Below are 14575 nucleotides of genomic sequence, written 5' to 3' on the forward strand. Positions count from 1 at the left end.
ATTTTGTTCTGTAACTACCCATCCACATGACAAACAAAAATAGTAATGAATTCTATAAACTTATTTGGGACATAATTTATTTGTAAGACTGTATGAAATACAGTTTTATTACATCATACTATGCTTTTATGTTGAAGGGATTAGCATCCAGTGCCAGGTTCACTTTGCAAGATTCAAAAGTAATTGAGATTTGGAACACGAACACTTCAGAATCTGATTTAAGAAGCAACAGCAGAATGTTAGGCAAGATTTTGAAATCTTCTGAGCATTACTCCTTTATAAACTGCCTGGAGATGAGAAATACATTGCTATGAAATGCAGTGATACAAATGCATACCTTGTACATTTCATCTTCAGGAGTTTTAGGATATAAATTTTGGAGATGTTTTTATTCAAAAAAATGAAGAAATACTTTATTTCAAAATATATCAAATGCCTTTATTAAAAAAGAGAGGTAAGCCTGTTCTAATCTAGTATGAAATATAATTTAGAGATTCACTGCCCCTCTATTATTATTTATTCTTCATATTGTGGTAAAGGTCATTATGCTGCATATTGTACAAATACACAGAAATAACACTGAACTGCCAACAGTACTAAGTAACAGAAAATTCTACTACCGAAAGCACAGTAGTAAGGGAAGCCCTGAAAGGCATTAAGTGATTGATTTTGCACTGATACAACATATTTACGCAGACTCTTTCCTCTCCCCTACTCTCACTCACATCAAGCCATGGATACAGGGGAAAATTACCCTATTCTCCGAGATGCATCAGTACCAAGAAGTGTTGAGTTAATCTACACTGATATATTAAAAATAAGTACAATATAAACCAAATCATACAAATGATGTCACTGTTACCTAAAAAGGCACTATAGATAACGCCTCTCCTCAGAACTCCATAAAACTGTGAATAATACCATGGAAGCAGACTAACACTTGTTCACTGGCCACATAGTATGCCAGTCATAGAGACAGTCTAGATCAGGTTTACCAGTTTTACCTTCTACACTATAAGGGCGTATCTGTCAGAATGACTGTTATGTTCCTAAAAAACACAGGCACATCATATTTTTTATAATTATGATCATTTATTTCTCAGTCTATTCTTCAGTTTTTGTAAAGTGATGGAAAATAAAGCTTGACAAGCATAAAAGACTAACAAGAATAACGGAACAGCCCAGAGAATCGAGTATCAGGAGACAGAGCAAATACTCAGTGACAATCTCCTGTTGTTTCAATTTATTGCAACATAATTTTTTCCCTGGCTTTATTATAACCTATTTTCTTTTGTAAAAATTTTTAGTTGTTGTGAAAACTACTTGTGAATCTGTGAATGCTCTTTCTGAAGAACAAACGTAGGTGTAAGGATCATACAGAATGGAATTTCAAGTTGCATACTTAAAATTAGATTGCACAATCTATATTTGTGTTGGTGAGCAGCCATTTACCCAAGCAGTCCTACAGGCTAAACTGAACAAATTGATATTTCCTCATGCATTTCCTCCTATATTGATAGGTGCGTAATTTGTCCCTTAAGTGCATGGTTCAGGTAAAATTTTCTTAAAATTTCACTATAAATGTATAGATGTCTATCATTGAAATGACCAATTTCAACATATGCTATCCTATCTACTTTAGATTTTCCTCCTTCATCAACCAGGAAAAAAAAAACCCCTATTCAATGTCAGGCTTCGCATAGAATTACTGTTCCTACCAAATTAGAATTCTAAATGCTTGATTCCTAGTAGGTTACCAGAATCATTAACCTCTTTAGCCATTAAGAACAATGGACCTTTGCATTGCTAGCCGATCTAATACTAACAAATGAATACTTTAATCTCAATTATTTACAGATAAATCACTGTTCATCTGTAAAATCTGCTGGCTGAATCTGTTATAAGTCATTGCAGAGCTTAATTAGCTGATCAGCTGATAATTTGCTTACACTATTCTTAAATTCTTAAATTTAACACACAGGAAATACTTATTTTTGTTGGTTTGCACGTGAGTACGGTTTGTTTTATGAAAAAAATTACCAAGAACTCAGATTTGTTTAATTGTGTTTTACTTGGTGATCATTAGTCTTGCCAAATCTGCCTGGAATCAAACTCAAACAGTACTTTGCAAGCCATGTAGGTGTTGCTGATATATTCGCTCACTGCGACAGATTTGCTTCCTATAGGATGAAAAGTGAGTGCCCAAGGAACAAGCATTGGTTTCAGACCCAACAAGCGAGTACAGTGTCCCACCTACCTAAAAATGAGCAGTAAAACATACTTAATACACCAGGCATCTGATGGCCATAAAGTTCCGCGTGGAAGTTGTAAGGCGTTCTTGCATTCTGCTGTGCCATCATGCCATCCTTCCTGAAAACTGTATTAAGGGCACTGTATTAATGAGCAAACCTCGAAGAGACATCATTTCCTTCCATGAGTAAGTGGAGAAGTTGGGGGAAATTGGGTCAGAAGTAAACATAATCGTCATTTTGCTGCCTTCTGTATCAGCAAAGGGAGCTGACTGGACATGGGAGAGGGAATTTGCTTCCTCTGGCAAAGGGCTGATCGCGCACTCCCCACTTGTGCAATGCTACAGCTCAGGGGAAGTATGATTCAGAGGACCGTCTCTGAGTCATAATTTCTTTCTGAGCTCCTTCTGAACTGGTAAGGCTACGTTTTGTCCCGTACTTGGAACTACAAGCAAAGATTCCATCTTACCCTACGTTTTGAAATGTGTCAGGGAGTTCAAAAGCACTAACTTTGTGAGGGGCACCAGCACACGTTATTTTCTACTCAGCATTACTTCACTTTGCAATAGTTAAACAAGACTAATGTATTTTACGTTAACAAAAAAAGCAACCACCACTGCTAATGACTTTCAACAGCAGAACAGCCTATTTAGTATCTGTGTTTTCTAAAATGTCTGTATTGTCCTGCTACCCATTTAAGATAATTACGTATCTCCTATCTAGAGAAGACATATCCATCATACATATGGAAAGTCGAGACCTTAATTACCTAAAGTTTACAGAAATCCTAGATGGCAGCACCACAGAACGGCCCGCAGCGGAGCGGCAGGTCCCGGCGGGGGGGTTCCCTCAGGCCGGGAAGCGCCGGGGCAGCGGCGAGACCCGCCAAGCGCCGGCAGCTCTCGCGAGACCCGGGCGTTGCCAGAGCAACCGCGGCCACCCCCCCCCCCCCGCCCGCGCGTGGCGCCGCAGTTTGCGCGGGAAGGGCATCGTCACCCCCACCGGCCCCAGAGGTGAGTTCAGCCGGTGGTCATGGCCCTCCCTGGAGGAGCTTAGCTGTGGTATTCCACCCGGCTGAAAGCCACGTCCTCCTCGCTCGCCAGCATGGATGTGGCAACCCGGACAGAGCTCCCACAAAAGCGTGCAGCCCGTCCAGGCCTCAGGCTGCAGGGCGTGCCAGAGCCTTTCACTGGTAACGGATGGCATTAGCGAGAACAGCTGCGTGAGGTGTCACCAGTAGCGAGAACAGCTGTGTGAGGTGTCACCAACTGGACGATCTGCTCAGCCTGGTGGCAGAGCTACGGGAGGAAGTACAAAGGTTAAGGAGCATCAGGGAATCTGAGAAAGAGACAGGCTGGTGGAACCATGCTCTGCCCTCCCCAAGACAGAAACAGGAACAACCACCAGAAAAAAAAACCAACATCAAAGGGATCCTCTGTCCTCCCCCCGCCAGGCAGAAGGCAGTAGCTTAAAGGAAAGGAGTCAATAGAGGCAAGTCCATGCTTGGGGTGGCAGGCGAACCGCCTCCTTGCCCACCTCGCCTTCCCAGGTGCCTCGGTACAACAGGTATGAGGCTCTGGATGTGGAAGGCCAGTCAATGGATGATGTGGATGATGGTCCATCTGCACCAGAGGTGTTGCCAAGGACAGAAAGGTCTACCCCCCGTATGACGACCACCTCCACGAGGAAGAAAAGACGGGTTATAGTTGTAGGTGACTCCCTTCTGAGGGGAACAGACACTCCAATATGCCGGACAGACCCTCCTCTTAGGTAAGTCTGCTGCCTCCCTGGGGCCTGGGTTAAGGACATCACTAGGAAACTTCCTAGCCGCCTACAGCCCTCGGACTATTACCTATTACTGTTTTTCAATAATGGAATGGTTTACATGGCACCAGGCCTGCTGGCATTGGATAGGATTCATCCTTCTCAAAGGGGGAAGAGGGTCTTTGCTCATGAGCTAGTGGGGCTCATTGACAGAGCTTTAAACTGAACTTGAAGGAGGAGGGGGATAGTATCAGGCTCACCCATGACAAACCAAGGGATGACACGCCAAGGTTAGAGGGATGAAGTGCTAGCAAGGGCCCTCAGCCTGTTCCTCTGAGAATTGCTGGGTACACTGCAGCACACTTGAAGTCTTATGGAGATGAGCCAGGGGCTCATGAGGTAATCAGAGCAAATGGGGGAACACAGGTGAAATACCTCAAAGGAATTAAGGGTGTGTTCCTGTAAAAAGGTGACATGGCCCACAGCCCAGCTGAAGTGTCTCTACACTAATGCACACTGCATGGGCAACAAACAGGAAGAGTTGGAAGCCACTGTCCTAGAAAGCTATGACCTGGTTGCCATTCCTGAAACTTGGTGGTACAAATCCCATGACAGGACTGCGGCTATAGATGGCTACAGGCTGTTCAGAAGGGACAGGTGATGAAGTAGGCGTTGCCCTCTACATCAAGAAATGGATAGATTGTGAAGATCACTTCTATTCTTCAAGTATTTCTTCCATAACGTGGTGGGTTGACCCTGACTGGAGGCCAGGTGCCCACCAAAGCCGCTCCATCACTCCCGCTCCTCAGCTGGACAGGGGAGAGAAAATACAACAAAAGGCTCGTGGGTCGAGATAAGGACAGGGAGAGATCACTCACCAATTACCATCATGGGCTAAACAGACTCGACTTGGGGAAATTAGTTTAATTTATTACCAATCAAATTGGAGTAGGATAATGAGAAATAAAATCCAAATCTTAAAAGCACCTTCCCCCCACCCTTCCCTTCTTCCCAGGCTCAACTTCACTCCCGATTTCTCTACCTCCTCCCCCCAGAGCAGCACAGGGGGACGGGGAATGGGGGTTGCAGTAAGTTCATCACATGCTGTCTCTGCCGCTCCTTCCTCCTCACTCTCTTTCCCTGCTCCAGCGTGGGGTCCCTCCCACAGGAGACAGTCCTCCACAAACTTCTCCGTGGGCCCTTCCCATGGGCTGCAGTTCTTCATGAACTGCTCCGGCATGTGTCCCTTCCATGGGGTGCAGTCCTTCAGGAACAGACTGCTCCAGCGTGGGCTTTCCCATGGAGTCACGGCCGTCTGCAGGGGCATCCACCTGCTCCCGTGTGGCATCCTCCATGGGCTGCAGGTAGGTATCAGCTCCACAGTGAACCTCTATGGGCTCCAGGGGGACACCCTGCCTCACCATGGTCTTCACCACGGGCTGCAGGAGAATCTCTGCTCCAGCGCCTAGAACACCTCCTCCCCTCCTTCTTCACTGACCTTGGTGTCTGCAGAGTTGTTTCTCTCACATGTTCTCACTCCTCTCTCCCAGCTGCTGTTGTGTAGCTTTTTTCCCCTTCTTAAGTATGTTATCCCAGGGGTGCTACCACTGTTGCTGACGGGCTCGGCCTTGGCCAGTGGTGGGTCCATCTTGGAGCCGGCTGGCATTGGCTCTGTTGGACATGGGGGAAGCTTCTGGCAGCTTTTCACAGACACCACCTCTGTAGCCCCACCCGCTACCAAAACCTTGCCACACAAACCCAATGCAGTCACATGCCTAGATTATGATGAACACTTTAGTTTGACTTTTCCTAATGGTTACGGAAGGTCTTTTCTCCCTGTGCCATGGATAGAACTTGGTGGAGAATACGAGCATTTTGAATCGCCTTCCTCCACGTGGCCTGTGTGCACAGGACTTCCTCTGGATCTCTGAAGACCTCATCATCGTCTAGATCACTGTAGATGACTTCGAGTACCACTAATTCTCTCAGGTAGTGGATGCCTTCGTCCACAGTTGTCCGCTTTCCTGGGTAGTTCACAAGATCTTCCTTAAACATGTATCTTGGCTTCACACTTCAGAGGCGCCATCTCCAGAGACTGCAAATCGCTGCCTCTTTTCCAATTCCTCTCTCAATTCCCTGGTTTCTAGCAAGGGATCCCCGCTGTTGGGCTTCCTTACCTTCCAACTGCTGACTGTTGGCCCTGTTATCCCAGCTTCAGAGCAGCCAGGCAGCAATCCGCTCACCTGGCTGGCAGCTGTCATCTTTCCGCATGTCTCGAAGTTCTGATGAGGTCAGGGACCGGGTAGTTTCTGCTTCATGTCCGATTTCTCTCGCTCCTTCCTCCCATTTCTTTGCCAAAGGACTGGCTTCTTGATCAAACTCTTCCTCTTTTTCCTCTGCCCTTCACTGACCTTGGTGTCTGCATAGTTGTTTCACAGCCATAATCCTTGAAATTCAGTAGTATCCTGAAATATTAACAAAAGCGTCTACATTTTTAGATGACCTCATAAAAACAACTTTGACAAAACTGTTTCTTGAGATTCCCAACCCACATGATAGTTCATGGATCACTAAAGATAATCCATTTGACAAACTGAATGTTTACGTTACTCTGAAAAGAGGCATTACAGAGCAAAGGTTCAGCTTATCCACAGCAAAAATTTGATTTGTCTTGTTTACTCCTTATTTATCCCTCTGAGGCTACCTGCTAGCCTGAAATGTTCTACCGCTAGCTATCTTCTGCATCGAGCAGTGCAGTACAACATGAAAAGACAGTGCTGAGGACATGAAGTTCATACTACATGGATTTCCAGGGTTTTACTTTATACTAACTTTGATTTGGTCCCGTAGATTGACTGTTCATTAGCAGCTGGAGTGCATTACAGCTATGTCTGCATTAGCAAGAAATACAGAACAGTAGAGCAGATCTGGAGGACAAAGAGTCGGTGTGGAAAACTTGATGTCCACTCTACATGCATTTTGTAGTTTACCTGACAGCAGTTCTCAGCTGGTTCAATGAACAGATAATCCATCATCATGCTGCTGTACCACAGCTTTTGATCTAATTTCATTTGAAAGGAATTCAGTTTGTGCACTCCAAGACTGCTACACATTGCAAATCAAAGTAGGTGAGTAGGAACAAATGAAAAATTAATTTTAAAAGTTAACTTCTAATCCAAACTAAAACACTAATGATTGTACTCCTGGAATGCATCTTCTGGTTTAGATTCATCAAAAAGGAATTCAGTTTGCATGCTCCAAGACGTTCAGTCCTCTTCAAAAGTGAGCTCTTAAACTTAAAACGCTGACGTAGACACCCCCTTTGCAATGCAAGCAGAGAGGAGCTCTGTTCTTTGCTTCACCCTATGCTTTCTTGCAGACCTCCACACAATTAGTTTGCTTCTTTGTAGGCATTTGTGCTTTAGAATGGGATGTTTTTTGGAGTAGTGTCATTTACTATAACCTGTATCATTCCCTGTTCCATAGAGTGAAGAGACATAAAACACCCCTTTACTACCTTGCATGGGCTACCTGTATTTAGTAATAGTGTGTAAGAAAGAGAAACATGTGCAAAGCCACTATCATGCTTTCCTGCAAATGTGTAAAAATGGCTCCATACAGCGAGGAGCAAAGGCACTTTCACGATGCCTTTTCCATGCACTGACCACTGCAGTTACCACAGATATTTATTGTTTGAAGAAGACTGAAACATCACCCTAAGCTGGCACTTATTCTGCAATGGAAATTGGCCACATTTCTTTAAAAAAAAAAAAAATGTAATAGTGAAGTTACGGTATTATTTCTTACTGACAGAAGGTCTGGTATCCTCAGAAATGGATTATGCTGCTTCTATATGACAAATGGAGACATTTCTGAGCTGTCAGTCAAAGATACCGTACAGCAAAAATACCAGCCCAACTTTTCCAACAGAAAGCTCAGACTCAGCTGAAAAAGAAAACAACATGTGGGAGTACCAGCTTCTGTGCGAAAAAGAATTCTATATGCCAGGATTCCTTCTTTAAAATATTTTCCCTTAAGTTAGATGATCATTTCTCTTCCGATAAATATTTTTCTTAAGCTCAGGTAATCATCTGTTGCTCCATTATACACCACCACAATTCTAACAAAACCTGGCTCTACTCCATGTATCAGGAAGTACAAAAAATCTAAATAAAGAGCTAGTCAATTAACAACTGTGCATTCCAATTTTTTTTTTCTAATTCGGTTGTCCATAAACATTTAAAATATATGCCCTTACATAACAAAGAATGATAATTCAGACACAATTAGGAGATTCCACAGGAATTATTTTCAGAAAATTATTTTGTTGGCCATGACAAGATTAAGAAGTCAATATATCTTGCTATACAGATGAGATAGAATTCTTTCTCCGTTATACCAAAAAGAAAGGACAATTTCTGTCAACTAGACGATAAAATAAAGAAGCTAAATGAAAATAACACCACATAAAACTGCATAAGTAATAGTCAATTCATTAAGTGTGGCTGTGGTTAAGACAAGCACATGGACACTCATTCCCTGAGACAGATACTGCTGGAGAAATTCAGGTTAAAAACAATCTGGCCTCCACTGGTATTCAAGTATTGACGCTCTAAGACTGAAGCTGTCACCACAACAAGCAAGTACCTCAAACACACAAATGGGGTTTGCAAACTTCTATTTGCTACCTCTACTGCTGAAGAAACCTCCATTAGGAAACGAAGACAAAAATTACTTGCAACTTCCCAAGTCAAAAAATGAAACTGAAAGGCAAATAGTTTGTTTTGGTTTTTTTTTTAACTTAAGGCATTTTTACAAGCAAGGATGGAGATAATAATTGCAGAAGCTCTATTATCCAGCATAAAGCTGAAATTTCTCATTTATAAACTGTCTAGAGGGTATTTTCTTTAACTTCCACTAATAATTTTTTTAAATCAAAGAATTAAAGACATGCTGGCTAATCGATATATAACACGTTTTTGGGAGATATGATGTACTAGCAAAAAAGGTAATAGGAAAGGTTCGTTTGCACTCAATTTGGGGAAAAAATGCTTTTCCTTTATGAAAACAGTCCCATCTGCTCATTACCATTAATACTTGAAAACTGACACTGATTATACCACTTTTTATTTCCAGTTATATAAATGGGTATCTTTAATTTCTGTTCCACCCTGCTATTCTCCAAAGACTATCTGTGAAATTAGTTTATAAAAGTCTGGTTGCTTTAGTAGCTTCCATATCTTACTGACCTGGACATACAGCCAAAAACTGTGTATCGCAAACGGGCACTTTTATGTTTCTTTCACTAAAGTAGTTGCATAGTATTTAACAATCCTAAAGCTATCATCACTATATAACCCAAATAGCCACTATCCATAAATAGGAAAACAAATAGGCAGAATAATCTTACTATTCATTCCTGACCCAGTGAGAAAATGTTTTGCAAATTTGAGCATATGCCTTTGAAAAACAGCATTCTGTGGTTCTTTTCACTGCATGGTGACACTATCCCCAATTATACAAAACAGTAAAGAAACCAAGCGTCTGCGTATTTTCTGTAGACAATTATGTGATAGGATTAGATAGATGGTGAAAGGAGTATAATGGAACAAGTAAACAACCAGATCTTCATTATCAGAGAGGTGCTGAGCACCCGCAGCTCCCTCTAAATTAAATTGGGCAACTCTTTAATATGCCTGCCTTTAATCTTTGTGCCTAAAAATCTTAAATTCAAATCTATACATTTTCATATATGAGCATCATCATAAATGCTGTGAACGTTCCGGTATCTTATTTCAACACAGCAAGGCAGGCCTGGATGAGAGAAGTAAGAGTTCATCTACCTCATACCTGGAAAATGCATGTTTAGGGGACTCTTGACACAGTGGATTCTGTGCATTTTGTAGGGATAAAGGAAGCCCTCAGGTTGGCTTTTATAATGATTTCTATATAACCCTTGATACCATAATACCTGAGGTTCTCAGTCATCAACAGATTTTATCTCCAAAAACACTCTTCTGAGAAAGGGAGGAATTATTATTTCCATTTAATGACTAAGGAATTGAAGAACAAGATAGATTGAGAGATTTGCCGACGGATGTAGGGCAAACCTGCCACAAACTCAAGCGACAGCTTAGAATTCTCAATCTGTGCCTTAAACAGAAGGCATTTTTCTCCTCTAGATCTTGGCTAAGAAACGTCACAATCATTTCATTTTCTCATTCCACCAACATACAATGAATGGGGAAGTTTCCTCGTCTGCAGAATAACCTAGCTATAATTGATTAATTTAAAGCCACTATTCTATTTGATTTTGTGAGCTAACTTTGCTGCATGTAAAAATCACAGTATGTCCATACTGAGAACAGAACTGCTAAGAAGTTAATGAGAGCAGGCTACTTTGGAGATGTAAAGATAAAATGAGACTTCTAGGGGAAGAGTTTGGGCCATAAATATACATTATGAAGAATTACATTAATTTATTTTGCAAACTAAGTTAAAATAGTTAATAAAATGTTAGAAACATATACAAATCTATACTTAGTAAAACAGCGTAACACATAAAATTAAAAACTATGAAGCTTACCTTTCACTCATCATCCTTTGGTTGCTAAATACTTCTGGGATATTTTTATTTCTACAGAGAGGTAATCTGGAGTTCCTTTCATTTTTATGAACATGTCATGTGTAAGATTGAGCTAGGACTGTGTTTTACTACTCAACAAAACTGACTTCTTTTTTGTCTTTTATTGGGGAATTACTCCTGTCGATGCAACTGAGGATGGGCATAATATAGACTGGTGAAACTAGAAGAAATGCGCAATAAGTCATGCAATATTGTGTCCAAAACCATTTACCTCTTATATCTTAACTGAATTAATAATATTGCTTTTTGTGGAATTTCACGGACACCTACAGGAATCCGTTACTTGTCCCTCAATACTTCTGCAGCAGATGACATCTATGGCCCTCCATTTGGCTCAACAGTACGACTACCAATCACTTAATTATTTCATATTACAGACATTATTATAGCCACTTGTGGAAACTACAATAAGAGAAATGATTTCAAATTTCTGGTCTGTTACAGCGCCTGCCTCATGCAGACACTTGGTAGGGTAGAAAGAGCAAATACATGAAACATAAAGCAAACATACCTCCAGCTCTAAGAACTACAGGTTCTTCAAGTCTGGTGAAGATCAAGAGACACAAAGAGGGGATCTTGATTTCCCTTTACAGTTGCTGGAAGACAATATAACCACAGTTAAGGCAGCATTTCATACTTAGGCTATGTTGGTTTCTGTAAGTAAAACTAAAGAGTATAAAACTGACTCTATGTAACAGTGGGGCACTGACTTTACAGAGTAAACTATGGCTACGGGCTAGACCAGTAGCCAGAGAAACAGTGAGACAGAAACCTACAAAAGTTTGTGGAAGCTATAATAATCTGTGACATAAAAGATAGTAAAATTAGCTCCTATCCTGTATCTAGACAATTATTTCGGTAATGGAAGGATATCACATAATAACAGGTATTCTTACATATTTTATATGAGCTACAAAAATAAAAAATCATTATTACAGAAAATCGGTAACTTTGATTCAATAACTGCATCAAAGACTCTAAACAACATTTATTTGAAGAGAGATAAAACGAGTAAGTTATTCTTCCTACTAATGAAAGTTGAGAAAGCATATGCAAATTAAAGATTAGTTTGCAGTTTGGGGAAGTATTTTCAAATAGTCACATAGAAAAATATGAAAAATTTCGGTTTTCAGGAAGGCTAAGCACTCTTTTTAAGCCAGAGAGGGCCCATCAGAAAAATCCATTTCTATTAGCTCTGGTCTTTGCAGCTACCCGCGGGTCTGATCACGTGCATCCACCACCCCAAAATTCTACATGGCTGAATTACGCATGCTTTGCTTTCTCAACTCCCTAGCAAAAACATGGCAAGTGCAGTGTAACAGTAAAAGACTTAAGAGAGACCAGAAAACACTGATACATTTCTTCTTACATACAGAGACAGCTTATTCATAGTTACTGTCAAGCAAGCCCAGAGGTTGATGACTAAAAAAACCCATAAACAAAACAGAAAACCCAAGCCCTTTTCTTTCAAATTGTTTCCTTTCTTCCTCCCACATGTATCCGTCAGCAACCAGCTGGAATAAGCATGTAACGAATGCCGTTCACCTTGCTCTATAGTTTTAAGTCTTTCATGTATTTAAAACTTTAAAACCACGTTAAATTTTCATGTAAAAGTATAGAAAGAAATCCAAACAATACATGGAAATGTGCAAGCAATCTCAGCTCCACCCAACTGATGGACCAGGTAGAAAAGCAAGAAAAATAAAAGGAATACATCTTCAAAAACCAGCTTAATTCTACCAGGGCTATCAACAATGTAATGCAATATAATTGTACAGCTATTGCATGATAGCATTGCTTGGCAGAACCAACGTTACTGGGGTGTTTAGTTGTGTTATTTTCATACTAACATGTTTGAATTTCTTTAAAAACTAAATTTAATCTCAGTTTCTTAGTGTTTATAATACTTGTTTGGGGAATAATTACACTTCTGTAGTTACAACTTATTCACTGTATTGCCATAACACTTAGGAGCTATAATCATGGACAAGAACATATTGTGTTAGATGCTGTAAAAACACAAAACAAAAAAAGATTGCCATTTAAACGCATGATGAGCAGGCAGTGAACAGACAGAGAATGGAGAAGTACAAAGAAATAATGAGGCATTAACAATCAATATGGCAAGTACAAGATTTGGTGTGCCAGCTTCCAAATTGAGTTACTGGAGACTCCAGAAAATATCTTTTCCCACATCCAAGAGGCAGAATGAAAGAAAACATAGAGCTATTTATCCAAAAATTTAACAAGTGGGTGGTGGAAGTTGGTGTCAGGGATTGGTGAGAGTTGTCATCTAAATAATGAATCATAGGTGAGGTAGACAAAGAACGACCTTGAAAGCAAATCAAGTACATTATATTTGAGTGACAGAGAAGGGAGAGCTAGTAAAGAGACATATGGTCAAAATTACTGGCTCGGGAAACGATATTTGCAGTCGTATTACGGAAAAGATAACTATTTTTACAGTTACGTGACTGATATACACGAACTCCTAACTCAAATTAAATCTACCTTTGGCAGGGGCACTTTTATTAAAAATGAGGCGGCGGCACCACCAGGGCCTGCGTCGGTGGGCGACACCCCGACCTCCACCGCGGAGTCTCCACCACCGCCGCACCGCAGCAGACGCAGGGAGGTAGGGGAGCCGCTTCTGTTCTTGGCCGTGAGTGTTTGCGGGGAGGGTCACGGAGCTGCTGTGCTTCTGTGCCAATTAAATGCCTCTCTGAGGACACTTGGTGAGCTGGCAGGGGAAAGAATTAATTAAGAGAGGAAGAAAGCATTACAGAGGTATGAAGAGGGCTAGAAACGCTTCCACACCCTCCCATACTCTCTCTTAAATGGTGGAACACCCGCACCTCTGATAACGCCTAGCCCTGTATTTTAACACCACAACAACCAACCTAGATGGATGAGAGAGAATTTTACAGCACACAAGCACGCCCATTCACAATTGGGTTGCAAAACAGAAGGATTTTGCTCCTCACTCATCGTATTTTGATCTAAAATTCAGCGATTATGTCAGTGGCCTGCTTGGATACCACAGGCTGAAGATCACATGCTGTTATCGAGCAGTTGCAGAAGTAAAGCAGGTTGCTACTCATGCCAAACCCCAGACTGACTGGCACTGGGCGATCCCCAAACCACGACAATCGCCCAACGACGCAGCAGCGTGACAAAAATAACAAAACCGCTCTACCGCTGGGCACTGCAGTTTAATAAAACTGCATCGTCTCCTGTCAGAACAGGCAACACAAGTTGCCGGGGGGGTTGGGGGGGGGGGAAGGCTTCCAGGGTACGTGAGGACGAAGGAGCTGAGGCAGAAGCCCTGCGGAGACACGCGTGTCACGCGTGGGCCCCGCCGCCCCGCGCCAGGCACGGCCGCTTTTGCACTCGGCTCCAACGGTCGCTCGCGCGCTGACGGGTTGTTCACTTCCTCCGCGGCGCGCGCCCGCTCGCTCACCCCTCCCTCCCGCGCGCCCGGCGTGTCCCCCGCCGAGCTCCCCGCCGGCCAATCGGGGCCGCCCCCGGCCGCGCGCGCGGAGGGGCGGGCTCCGCCGAACAGGAGCTGGGCGAAGGCGACTTCGGCCGGTAGCGCTCATCGGACGGGACTCTGCCGCCGATTGGCCGCGGGGCCTGCCCATCATCTCCCCCAAGCCCCCGCCTTCCGTTTTACTCGCGCCGCCGAATACACACCGCTCCCCGCCCCCGCCTCCCCTATCTGTGTGTGTGAGGCGCGGATTGGCTAACGCCCCGGCCGCTCACCGCCCCCCCTACCCCCCCCGCCAGTCAGCGTCGGCCCCGCCTCTTTCCCCACTCACCCGTCTCCAGCACAGGAAACACCACCCCCACCCCCGATCGCCGCCAGCCCGGGGCTGCCGCCGCCTTCCATTGGCCCGCCGCGCTGCCCATCCGCCGG

At 42.9% G+C, this 14575-nt stretch overlaps 1 long non-coding RNA gene across 9 annotated transcripts; it reads right to left on the reverse strand.

Annotated features, from left to right (window-relative positions):
* Positions 1–50: 50 nt before the first annotated feature.
* On the reverse strand, positions 51–14561 carry LOC128153630 (uncharacterized). Of its 9 annotated transcripts, none has more exons than XR_008239034.1 (5): positions 14478–14561; positions 13171–13399; positions 11171–11255; positions 6191–6478; positions 51–4822 (listed from the first exon to the last, which is right to left on the reverse strand). It is a non-coding gene; the product is annotated as an uncharacterized LOC128153630 (long non-coding RNA). The 9 variants fall into 9 exon arrangements; XR_008239033.1 differs by lacking the exon at positions 14478–14561 and adding an exon at positions 13560–13733; XR_008239039.1 differs by lacking the exon at positions 14478–14561 and having other exon boundaries at positions 51–2377; positions 3019–4822; positions 13171–13553.
* Positions 14562–14575: the final 14 nt, after the last annotated feature.

The sequence above is a fragment of the Harpia harpyja genome, chromosome 18, assembly GCF_026419915.1.
Source record: "Harpia harpyja isolate bHarHar1 chromosome 18, bHarHar1 primary haplotype, whole genome shotgun sequence".
Classification (NCBI taxonomy): Eukaryota; Metazoa; Chordata; class Aves; order Accipitriformes; family Accipitridae; genus Harpia; species Harpia harpyja.